Source organism: Mchenga conophoros, linkage group LG8 (genome assembly GCF_057382185.1).
Source record: "Mchenga conophoros isolate Kocher_MC1m ecotype Shallow Benthic linkage group LG8, M_conophoros_male_GT1.1, whole genome shotgun sequence".
NCBI classification, from domain to species: domain Eukaryota; kingdom Metazoa; phylum Chordata; class Actinopteri; order Cichliformes; family Cichlidae; genus Mchenga; species Mchenga conophoros.
This window is the reverse complement of record NC_140533.1, coordinates 14,361,733-14,374,971: the sequence shown is the minus strand read 5'-3', so window position 1 is coordinate 14,374,971 and position 13,239 is coordinate 14,361,733.

Sequence of the window (13,239 nt, the reverse complement as noted above, 5' to 3'; positions counted from 1 at the left end):
AAACACGAGCCGAGGCTTGCCAGTGGAGGGGCAGGGATGCCACGCACAAAAACAGCTCAAAAAGAAAAGAAAACTCACCAATACACAAGTGCAGCACACTATCACACGCTCACACTAATAAACTAAAAATGCAGGTGTGTAACACTCAAAGGATCCCACAACCAAGGCACCCCGGTCTCCTCCACGTCAGGCCCTCCACATCTGAATAAAAGAAACAAAGAAAATTTTAATATATTCCAAAAAAAATAGTTTGCACACACTGGGGTTAGCCCAACTGCAGGAACACACTGGTGATCCGCAACTCGATAAAGGGCCTCCTACCGGTGGTGTAACAAAAAAAATAAACTACAAATCAAAACAACCGAACATACAAACTAAATAAAACCTTAAATCTAGAGCAGACGGAGTTACCGTATTACTCCAATTTGCTGTCCGCCCGACTACTTTAATTTAACAATTCAGTCTATCAACATGCACGCCAGCTGACTCCCGTAGCCGGCATGTATGTAGCCGCTGTCCACGCTGACATCCACTCTTAAGAGGCTGGCAGCAGCAGGGAAAAATAACCCTCGCAAACGGAAACAGACGGTAAAAGGCAAAGCAGCAGCACTTCTGTTAGCGTAGCATAGAAAACCGTAGTGACCTTGCTGTAAAGCTACTGGCTGCCCTCTAAGGCCCACACTTCCTGCAATACATAATAAGCGTTTACTATAAAACAACAATAAAAGGCAGAGATCACAACGAAGCTGAGTTACGTACCAATTAAACGGCGTCACTCAATTCATGAACAGAGTGGCCCATAGGAGGCTTCTACAGCTATGACCTATAAACAACACTGGTTTACCACAGCTAAATAATGTACGCACAGCACCAAATACACACATACCAGCCACGATGGAGGCTTCAGGAAGGAAATCCACGGGTGATCTCTGTAACACGAACACCACAATCAACACAAGTACTGCCAATTCAGGCTGAGGCAACAACGACATGTACGCAGCTCCTACCTGCAACACCGGGTGAAGTCAGGTGACCGAAAGGAGATAACAGGTACGCGATTCAGGGGTGCTCAGATGGCTGCTCCTGTTTATACTAGCGCCCCCTAATGCGCCTGACTGAAAGTGGGATGAACCAAGACATAATATTCATCCTGCCACATTGGAAAAACTGCCAGCTAGCAACGTCCCTCTCACCAGTAGGCTAAGTGATTTTTAGCCAATTACAAGTTGAATCTGGTAATTGGGGGTTGTTAGCTAAGATACCGTCATTAAGAAGCAGCACAACTAATGGGTCTATGGGAGCTAATTTGCGATGTGCACCGCTGGCACGGCCATTTATTTTTTAATTCGCCTTCTCAGATTAATTCACCGCGTGTCTTACCCAGGGCTGGACTGGGACAAAAAAACTGCCCAGGCATTTTGACTAGAGACCGGCCCACCAGGTGTTATAGGAAAACACTCTTGTTGGTATATCTATGATTTCTATACATTTTACGTCAGATAAAAACTTTGGTTGTAAGATTCAGATAATTATTTATTAAAAGCTAGACATTTTAAAAATGAGAGTAAGAAAGAAAAGTATTTCTTTGTGCCCCCCTTTCCCTGTTAATGTCCTACCTGGCCCCTTGGCAAAACTTTGCTAGACCCGCCCCTGCACAGTTACCATCTGTCAGCTACTTAGAAAAGGATCCTGGTGTTATTTGTCTCTCAGAAACAGTTCATAACTTCCCTTCAACTCATTCAAGGTAAACCTGTTTCTCATCACCTGTTCAGCTCTGATGATTCAGTAAGGACATCTCCTGGTTTCATCTTCATGTTTCCCTCTCACCACATATCCAAACCGCTATCATGACCAGCAGCTTTTACAGCTGTGGCTCCAGCAAACATCAGCTGATACTAGAAATTAATATTAAATAAATTATAACAACAGCTGATCAAGCTTAAACGTGCTGCCATTGTTTAGTGCGACATCCGCTGGTTTCCTCTTTCTGGTGCAAAGTGGGCGATAAATAAGCAAGAGAGAAAAGCTGATCAGTTTCATCATTGATCAGTTTCGTGATTGAAGTAGCAAAAGGAGAGGGAGGGGGGAGAATGAGAGAAGAAGAAACAGCTGTGCAGTGAAAAGACGCAGAATTACTTCAGCTTTGTGTCTTTTTCCATTCTAGCTGAAGTACAGGACAAACTGTGTTCCTTTTCAGCTCAATACGTTTTCTCTGAATGCGGGACGATTCCGTCTTTTACAGAACGGTTGGCAACTCTACTAACTAACCTTATGAATAAAATAAAGTTCACTATCAGTAACATCATAGCACCCGCCCAGCTGTATAGAAACTCCATCATGCTAGCTAGTACGCAGTACGAGTTATTGTAACTGACTGTAAAAAGTCAGCATAACAAAAATAAACTCTACCTAAACTTGGTTCCTATCTGACCCAGATAGACTGCAGGTCATAACTTCTTACGTGAAGTTCAGGCCCATAAAAACAAAAAATCACCATCGGCAAATGCCCGGTTTGCCTGATGGCCAGTCCAGCTATGGTCGTGCCATCAGTTAACCCAACCCAGGGTTGCCGACTCCTGTGCTAAAGTATATAGTTTAGGCTGGATCAGGTGACCCTGAATCCTCCCTTAGTTATGCTGCAATAGGCATAGGATGCTGGGGGATTCCCATGATGCATTGAATTTTTCCTTTTCAGTCACCTTTTTCACTCATTATGTGTTAATAGACCTTTCTGCATTGAATCATATCTGTTATTAATCTCTTGTCTCTCTTCCACAGCATGTCTTCTATCCTGCGTTCCTTCTCTAACCCCAACCGGTCGCAGCAGATGGCCGCCCCTCCCTGAGCCTGGTTCTGCTGGAGGTTTCTTCCTGTTAAAAGGGAGTTTTTCCTTCTCACTGTCACCAAAGTGCTTGCTCAAAGATTGTTGGGTTTTTTCATTTTCATTTGATTGTTGGGTTTTTCTCTCTATCTATTATTGTAGGGTCTACCTTACAATATAAAGCGCCTTGAGGAGCCTGTTGTTGTGATTTGGCACTATATAAATAAAATTGAATTGAATTGAATATACTGGCCACACATTTGTATATAAGCTGACCATGTAAACTTGAAATTAAGTTTCTTAAATAAATTAAAGAGCTGAAATATTGATGGAAACATGAGATATGTGTGTAAAACAAATCTAGCTACTAGAGGAAAATATATTAAAACTATTTTACAGCATGAGATAAATGCTATCCTGGATTTGGGTTTTATTCAGGGTTAGAGAGTTTAATGTCTGTGTGTAAATTTTATTAAAAATCAAGTTTAATGACATTTTAATAAAGTCAGCAAAACATTATGCATAGTATGAGGACTCAAACAAATTTGTCAACAATCATAGGTGGGGGATGTATTTACTGACCGTTATGCCAGAAGAGAACTGCACACCATTGCATCGTCTCCCTCAGTCAAACACGTCTTTCAAGTGAAGAACTTTGACACACTTGAAGTAATAAGACACATTCTGCAGGACAAAATTTTCTCCATCGAAGGTACAAACATTTTTTTATTGTTACAATTTTCTTAAAGTAAATGTAAATGTTCGAAAAATGAAAATAATTACATTGTATTGAATGCTACTTTGAGCTGATCACTTATTTACAAGGATTTTATTTCACATTTATTACATGGATTTGCGTCCTTCTTGAATTGAAGCAGTAAACGTTCATTTAATGTGTAAACTGCTACACTAAGAAGAAACTAAATCACCACATTCTATTAACTTTATTGTATTTTATTCATTAAAGTCACATTTTAAATTAAACGTAACTGTACATTTGTAAAATGAACAATAAATGCTCACTTTTATAATAAACTGTAAAAACATCATTTAAGATAATTAATTGAAGCATAATGAAAGAATGAACCTGTAAAATTTTATTTGTTGTATTGTGTCTCTCTTTTACCTTTTTGTTTATTTTTCTGTTACAGGATCTCAAAGCAGTGGAGAGTCACTGGAAATGGAAATATCTCAAGAGGGATTCAGTGCAGTTCATGTGCCTGAGGTAATTAAAACTACCTGAAAATCACCAGACCATTTAGTCATAGAAAGAAAGATTCACATGTGCCTTTGTGGCAGTTTTTATGGCCTAAAGGCAAATAAACAGTTAAACACAGTCCGGATTTTAAGTGAAAATAAATTGTATTTTAAATGTATTTTCTGTCTACACTGTAGGGAATTCAGATGTCTATTGTTGGTGCAAACCAGTGGAAGGGAGGCTACGTGCAATACACAACAGGAGGCCAGAAGGTGAAAACATATGAGGATGTGTCTTTGGAGCCTGACAGTTATCTTGGTAAGAATATTACAGCTTTGACAATCTAATTCATACAAATGTGTTCATGTATATAAACAGCTCTGCTGTAATTCTGTCATGTAAAACACACCAATGAGTTTGAAAAATGGGCACAATTTAAAAGAGGAGACTTAATCATTTTTCTCATTTTAAATACCTAAATTCTAGGTTACTCAGTGGCAATTGCTAAAACTCAAAGCAGCTCTCTGACAGTTGTTGGTGCTCCAAGATATAAACACAGAGGAGTTAACAGTCGCTGTTAACAGAGAAAACTTTGAAAATCAAATAATTGAGCCCTTGGCATCACAGGTATGAATTTGCAGCATGACAGATCTGAATGACCTTGTAAATAATATATAAATTATTTTTCTCAAATAAAAGAATAATAATGTGTTCCTTACACAGTATCAGACTGGGGAATATTTCGGGGCAGAGGTGTGTACCATGGGCACAAATGATGATGACATCACTGATCTAATCTTCATATCTGCTCCAATGTACATGGAGCCTGATAGAGAGGGAAGAGTTTATGTTTGCAGATTAACTGGTTTGGTAAATCACAGTTTCATCTAATCCAATTAAATTAATCGTTTTATTTGTCAAATTTTTATTAACTATAAAATATTCACTCTCCTGCTTTTAGTTTGTGGAGTGTAATTTTGATGATCCATTAGTACTAAGAGGACATGCAGCTGTCAAAGGAAGGTTCGGCTCTTCTCTTGCTGTGCTGCCTGATCTAAACTCAGATGGATTCAGGGATTTGGCAGTTGGAGCACCTTTGGAGAATAATGGTGAAGGCAGCGTCTACATATTTAATGGTGAAGGAGGAGGAAGAATCAGTCCTACTTACTCACAGGTACACAACATCAAAGAACTCACAATGATACAATACAATACAATACAATACAACTTCATTTGTATAGCACATTTAAAAACCAGTGGTTCACCGAAGTGCTTCACAGTCATACAATAAATTAGAGATAGGAACAATAACAGGGTATAAATACACCAACGCAGTGTAAAAAATAAAAGAAAATACAAAACACAACTTGACTAAGAGGTTATTCAGCAATAAAGTAAAATGATTAAAACTACATAAGGGAACATCTGCAGGATACCGACACTAACCAGGGAAAGCTAGATTGAATAAATGGGTTTTCAATCAGGATTTAAAAGGCTGAATCGATTCGGATGCACAAATAGCAGTAGGATGATAACTAAAATCATCTACCACATAAATCCAATATCTATACAATCTACAGTTGGAATACTGAGGTAAGTCCAAGATAGTGTAATCATACATTACTGTTGTCTATGATAATTCTACAGTATTTGTTGATATACACATTTACAGAATGCATTAATGATCAAATATTTAGGTACATTTTAAAGTTTATTATTATAAGAATTGCAAACAGATTTTTAAAATATCATAATTATATTGTATTTCATAAAAACATAAATAATTTATTTTAAATTATTACATAAATCATTAACTATCTATCTTCTGGGGTATATTCTCAGCAGCATATTAAACATTTCAGGTCCCCATAAGGAGAATCATGTGCTAACCGCTGTCTAAATGACTCGGGTAAAGTTTGTAGCATGCGTGCTTGTTGTTTTTGTCTGCTTCCACTTGTCTTTGCACTAGGATCATGTCGTAAATGTGCAGTCATATTCGTTGTGTTCCCACTAGTGCTGTCAGCGTTAGTCTCGTTAAAATGACATTAGCGCCATAACGCGGCAAATCTCCGTTAACAAGTTACCGCGTATCGCCCCGTGCATGGGGCTGGACGGCGTCAACACGTTAACGAGCTAACTGCGCTAACGCACTAATTCCCACCAATTGAGCATTCCGTGGCACATCCGACATAATGTTTTACTTTTGTCCATGACGCGCTTACCTTCAGGGTCATCCTTCACATGAAAACCAAAATCGTTCCAAAGGCCAGATATGAATGAGGGTGGGGGAGGTTCAATTTCGGGTAGCGTTGAGGCAGTGGCCATGTTGCAACGAGCTTCTGTCTCGCTAGCTTGCGCTGCGCTCAGTGAATCTGCGCTTGACAGTGCAGCCTAGGCGGAGTAGTCGAGCGTAGCTCCAATGAGCTCTCAACACAGACAGCATCATCAGAAGAGAAGTTGATAAAATAAATTTAAAATTTTGTATTGTTCGATACATCTGCGTACCGAACCGAAAGCACTGTATCGAACGGTTCAATACCGTATAATATATATATATATATATATATATATATTTTAAAAAAATTCCCTGCTCGCCCCTGTGGGTGGTTAATCCTTCAAGCTCGGGTCCTCTACCAGAGGCCTGGGAGCTTGAGGGTCCTGTGCAGTATCTTAGCTGTTCCTAGGACTGCGCTCTTCTGGACAGAGATCTGCGATGTTGTTCCCTGCATCTGCTGGAGCCACTCGCCTAGCTTGGGAGTCACTGCAACTAGTGCTCCGATTACCATTGGGACCACTGTCACCTTCACCCTCCACATCTTCTCGAGCTCTTCTCTGAGCCCTTGGTATTTCTCGAACTTCTCGTGTTCCTTCTTCCTGATGTTGCTGTCATTTGGAACAGCTACATCGATCAACAAAAAATGTTTCTCAAGTTGTCTTGATCCATGCTCAATCATCCAGCGTTCAGCAATCCTCCCAGTGTAATGTCAATGTAATGTCACCATGTTAGCACGTTACTCTGCAGTTGATAAATCTACAGATATTTCTGCAGTTACCTGTGCTGTCAAAGGCATACAGGCTGATTCATATCCTGAAAAACTGTTGACTGAAACCTGGCCTAGGATGATGCAGCAACATTATTTTAAATGACAATTTAAAGAGACAGTAATTTAAATTCTTCAAAATTTAACACACTAAAAAGAAATGCAGAGTGCAAAGGTTTAATATGAAGCTCTGTTTTACAGTAAGTTAAACAAAGAAGATCTGTGCTCACATATCTGCTCACATCGCACTGTGTTTTTATCAATTCTTAGCTAATCAAGAAACAGAAACAATTAAATGTAAGAAACTGAGGGGTTTGTTTCACTATTATTTCATTAAATAACAGTAACATTATTCATAGATTTTCACAGCTTACCATATTAATTTCCTTCAATTGTGTGCAAGTGATGTGTTGTATGAGAGAGTGGGGGAGGTAGGGCTGGAACAATGTAAGACTGGAAGGTAGAAAACTGCTTCCTGAAGTAGAGAACAAGCAAACAACTGGCTCTTTAGGCACCCCCATTCAGTAGTTAGGAAAATGTAAGCTTGGAACCCTCAATGACAATGTTCTGTGGTGATGGACTGAGCAGTGAAGGAAAGTCCCCCCAAAAAAGTTTTTTTATTTAACTTTTTAAGACCTCCCATATGGAAAAGAAATAGTAAAAACATATATGATTTACTCATGAAAGTGGCCACTTTCATGAGTAAATCATATATAAATCATATAAGGCTTACATGATTTACTCATGAAAGTGGCCACTTTCATGAGTAAATCATATATAAATCATATAAGGCTTACATGATTTACTCATGAAAGTGGCCACTTTCTCATTACTTTCATATATATTTTTTTAGTAAGTATACAAAACATACAAGTTTCATTATATAATTTTTCAAGGGATCTTATATGTGTTTTCACTCTTGTATGCTTTTCATACAAGTTTCATAAAAGACAGATAAAAACTTTATAAGATTTATATATATCTTTTCCATATGGGCTACCATAGAACCAAGTCCACCAGAGCTTATATTATATTTTTACATGCTGTATTGCCATTTTTGGGAGCATTTCAAGTTGCTATACATCAATACAACCATTATAGCCCAAATTTTAATAATATGTCTGCATTAAGTGCATAGCAATTACATAAATTGCAAAAAAGTGCAATAAACTACAAAAAAATTGAAAATCGTTTTTGTTTTTTTAACATATATTTCTAGTTAGAGAAATTTAAGAGGCTTATCTCTCAAAACTGTAAATACAAAAAAGTTGCACAAAATAGTTTCCCACCACCGGAAATTTATTTTGAGTGTCTTCATAGTTTTATTTTTGAAATACACCAATTTTTATATACTGCAGGAAAAACGAAAATAAATATTATAATGCAAATTTGCAAAAAAGCAGCATATGCATCAAAATAAACTATTTCCAGCAGTGCAATATGAGTCCTAAGCATCCCAGAAACGACACAGAAAGTCATAAAGTCAAAGATAACTTTTAATAACACCAGTATAGGCTCATGAGGCCCTGGTTGGGTTGTGGACAGTGGTTGTGCTTTTGTAATGTTGCGGTATTGACAGCTACACACTGAGGCTTTGAGCCTCAGTCCTGCCCACATTTTATTCTGTAAAAACTAAATTTTCACTGCTTTTATGGCCTTTTTAGTGGGAAGAACATTTAAAACATTTAATGATTTAACAAATCTTTTAAATCCTTTGTCCTCCACAATGCTAAATGGCTGGGAGTCCTTAATCACCATGCTAACCAGGTCTTCATCTATTTGAGATTGTTCTCCTGAGGAAAGACAGCACAATATAAATATAAATATCACACACGTAACTTATAACAGTTGTATAATATTGTTATATCATTTAGTAACATTACGGCATGCTATATTATCATGGCATTTGATGGCTCACCTGGTCTTGCTCCACAATCGGTGTTCCCCTTATTCTCATGCAAAGCTCTGTAGTGCCTAAGCATGGATGTTGTTATATCCCAGGGGCCCGTTCTTCGTACGTCGCTTACTACATCCAAGATCAAATGACACATCCAAGACCAAATCATCGCGCTAACCGTGAGCTCGCTAATCCGGTTCTCCGAACACACCTGCTGTTGACGATCAGTACAGCTGGATGAAGTAATGTGAGATCACTGGGTGTCGTAAAAGGGGCTACGCATCGATAGTAGAAACATTGATCGGCAACCCTCTGATTGGTCGGCGAAAATGTCGAAGGAGCGCGCTCGGTATTTTTCGGCAGCAGAGCAAGAACTCCTGAGTGAGGGATTTCAGGAGTTTCAGAGTTTAATCAGAACGCAAGGGAACACTGCAAAGGCTGCAAAAGCAAGGAGAGAGGGCTGGCAGAAAGTTGCTGACAAATTAAACTCGGAAGTAATTTAATAATAACAATAATAATGGAGTGGATTTATATAGCGCTTTTCAAGGCACCCAAAGCGCATGACAATGCCACTATTCAGTCACTCTCACATTCACACACTGGTGGAGGCAGCTACGGTTGTAGCCACAGCTGCCCTGGGGCAGACTGACAGAAGCCAGGCTGCCATATCGCGCCATCGGCCCCTCTGGCCAACACCGGTAGGCGGTAGGGTAGATTTATCATATCACACTATATTATCCAATATTATATTACATTATATTATATTATAATATGTTATATTATATCCCCTTTCACATTAGAGCCACAACAGGACCCACTAGAACATGGGAACAAGTAAAAGTGAAATATAAGAATATTCTACAGAATGGTAATATTTATCACTTGTATTGCTTTTCGTCTCTTGGAAAGAGACCCTGGAATAATCTGTTTGTTTGTTTATAACAGCAACCAAGAAAAGGGCAGAGCAAAAAAAGACAGGTGGTGGTCCTGCACCCCCTCGTCAACAAGTTGGTTAAGTAAATAATACCCTCACGGGAAAATCGATATCTCTCTATGAGCACACTGTCGCGCTGAGCTAAAGGATCCTGTCTGCCCCGCAATATACGCTGAATTCTGAAAACTCTCCTTATCAATCTTGCACCTTCCGCAATGGGTGGCTCGCGTAAACGGACAGGACATGGCTGCGACAGGCTTCCCAAATCCACCTTCGCTTTTATAGCCGTGGTCTCTCATCTTGATTACACGAAGTAATTTACAATTACTACTCTGAAATATGAATTACATCTGTAATAATCACATACATGTAATAGAATGTTAATAGTACATTTCCCTTTTTTAGGGAATGACCTGTATGTATCTGTGTGAAATCAATAAAAGGATCAAGTGCTGCATTATCTTCAGTTACATTGATGTTATTTATTTATCGTGAAACAGTGGTGGAATATCGCTGTTGCTTTCGTATAAATGAAGCGGACATACCTGCGTAAAGTAAACCTGCTCCCGAGCAGGTTTACGCTTATGGCTCTGTTGCTATGACAGCAAGTCCCGGATGAGCTTCGGGGAACCGAATGATCCAAGATCACGCGAAATCGTCAACAATCAAATCCAGCTAACTTACTTAGCGAGGTACGAAGAACGGGCCCCAGCTCCCTGGCACATAGCAAACACTTCACCTTGTACAAAAGTAAAGCCGCTTAACATAAATTGTATTGCACCATCAGTATTGTGAAAATACATCTTCTGTAGAAATTTGCATACCTTGTTGGGAGGAATAAAATCCCAATGTTCCCACACAGGGGAGGACATCCTCCTCTTCTTAGCTGGCTCCATTCTCTCCTGGCTTTCTCTCCTCACTGTCATAAACCTCCAAACTCTCTCCAAACTGTCTCGTCTGTCTTCACGTGGTACAGCCGGGCAGCGAGGCTTTGGACGTCATCATTTTCAGCTCCTCCCATAAATGAAGCAAACCTCGATACGCGCATCGCGGAAATGCCCCCTCAATTACTCGACACAAGCTTTGAAGCCTCGATACAGGACGTCACATCACTAGTAAGTACAACTCCTCCGGTTTCATATGCAAAAAAATTTATTGCGCTGGCTTATGTGGTTGCAGTGCTACCGCGATTTAAAAATAGTTACGCAAAACAGAGTGTGCCCGCTCCGACCGGTTTTAAAGGGTTAACACCAAAACTAAGTTGGTTAAATTGGATAGAAAAATCTCAATCTTGGGCCGATAAAAGAGGTCAAAATCATAGAACTCTACTCAAAAGCTAGCAAAAAACAGTACTACTAACACAAACAAACTGGCCTACCTAATCGAGACAAAGGGGTAACTTAAAAAATGGCTGATCAGCCCACAAGCATGCATAAAAGAGTTAAACCCCCCCCCCCCCCCCTCCAATGATCCGGAGTTGTGGTATGTCCTGTTGCGAAATCAGTTTTACCCTGGTTCTTTTCATTCCTCGAGCGTTCAGAGATGGCACCGGACTCAGTAGTCATTTTCACAAAATCTTTATTCATCTTCATTTAAGCATGCACTTCTAGAAGGGAAGACGAGGCCGGTGTCCCTCTCCAAATCTTCACCCCTTTGTTAGTTACAGCCAGCTTTATAGAGGCTGTCCCCATCATAAAACCCCCACGGTGTGCTGGAAACTCTGTGTCTGTGTCTATGTGAGTGCTCGTGAGTGAGTGTAGATTAGATTCGATAAGATTAGATAGAACTTTATTAATCCCTCGGGTGGGTTCCTCTGGGAAATTCGATTTCCAAAAAAGCACAGCACCGACAGAAGTTACAGAATATTATATATATATATATATATATATATATATATATATATATATATATATATATATATATATATATATATATGTATGTATGTATATATATATATATATAATATATATATATATATATATATATATATATATATATATATATATATATACACACACACACACACACATATATATAAATACAGAGACAATATAAATAAAATATACGAAGGGGATAAATAGAATAAATAGGAATAAAAAATAAAAATACAAGTGAATTGCACATTTCAAGTATTGAGGTCTATTGCACTGTTGACTATTTACAAAAGTATTGCACAAAAGGTATTGCACAGTGAGGTGAAGAGGCACTACAGCTTAGTTGTTCCCCCCTCCTTTGTCCTCCTGTTTCCCCTCCCTCTCCCCTCCAGAGAGGAGTTAAACAGTCTGATGGCGTGTGGGACAAAGGAGTTTTTAAGTCTGTTAGTTCTTGTCTTTGGGAGAAGCAACCTGTCACTGAACAGACTCTTCTGGTTGTTAATGGCCGTGTGCAGAGGATGCCTGGCATTGTCCATAATGTCCATCAGTTTCTTTAATGTCCTTTTCTCTGCCACTGTCAGCAGAGTGTCCAGCTTCATGCCGACCACAGAGCTAGCCCTCCTGATCAGTTTCTCCAGCCTGGATGAGTCCTTCTTTGCTGTGCTGCTCCCCCAGCACACCACAGCATAGAAAAGTACTCCAGCAACCACCGACTGGTAAAACATCCTCAGGAGCTTCCTGCAGATGTTAAAAGACCTCAGCCTCCTGAGGAAGTACAGTCGGCTTTGGGCTTTTTTATACAGGTGCTCTGTGTTGCATGACCAGTCCAGTTTATTGTCCACCCACAGCCCGAGGTACTTGTACTTGTTGACCACCTCCACCTCCTCCCCCTCTATCTGAACCGGCAGTGGACCTGCTCTAGACCTCCCGAAGTCCACAACCAGTTCCTTAGTCTTTGAGGTGTTGAGTTGCAGGTGGTTTGTGTGACTCCATGCGACAAAGTTCCTCACCAGACTTCTGTACTCCTCTTCCTGATCATCCCAGATACACCCCATGATGGCTGTGTCGTCTGCAAACTTCTGAATGTGGCATAATTCAGAGTTGTAGCAGAAGTCAGAGGTGTACAGGGTGAAGAGAAGAGGGGGCAGCACAGTTCCCTGTGGTGCTCCTGTGCTGCTGACCACTGTGTCAGACGTGATGTCCTTCAGCCTGACGTACTGTGGTCTGTCGGTGAGGTAGTCGGAGATCCAAGCGACCAGGCAGGGGTCCACCTGCATCCTGTTCAGTTTTTCCTGAAGCATACAGGGCCGGATGGTATTAAAGGCACTGGAAAAGTCAAGAAACAGGATCCTGACCGTGCCTTTTCCCCCATCCAGGTGTGAGTGGGCTCTGTGTAGGAGGTACAGGATGGCATCCTCCACTCCGACACCCGCCTTGTATGCAAACTGTAGTGGGTCCTGGGCATGTTGTACCT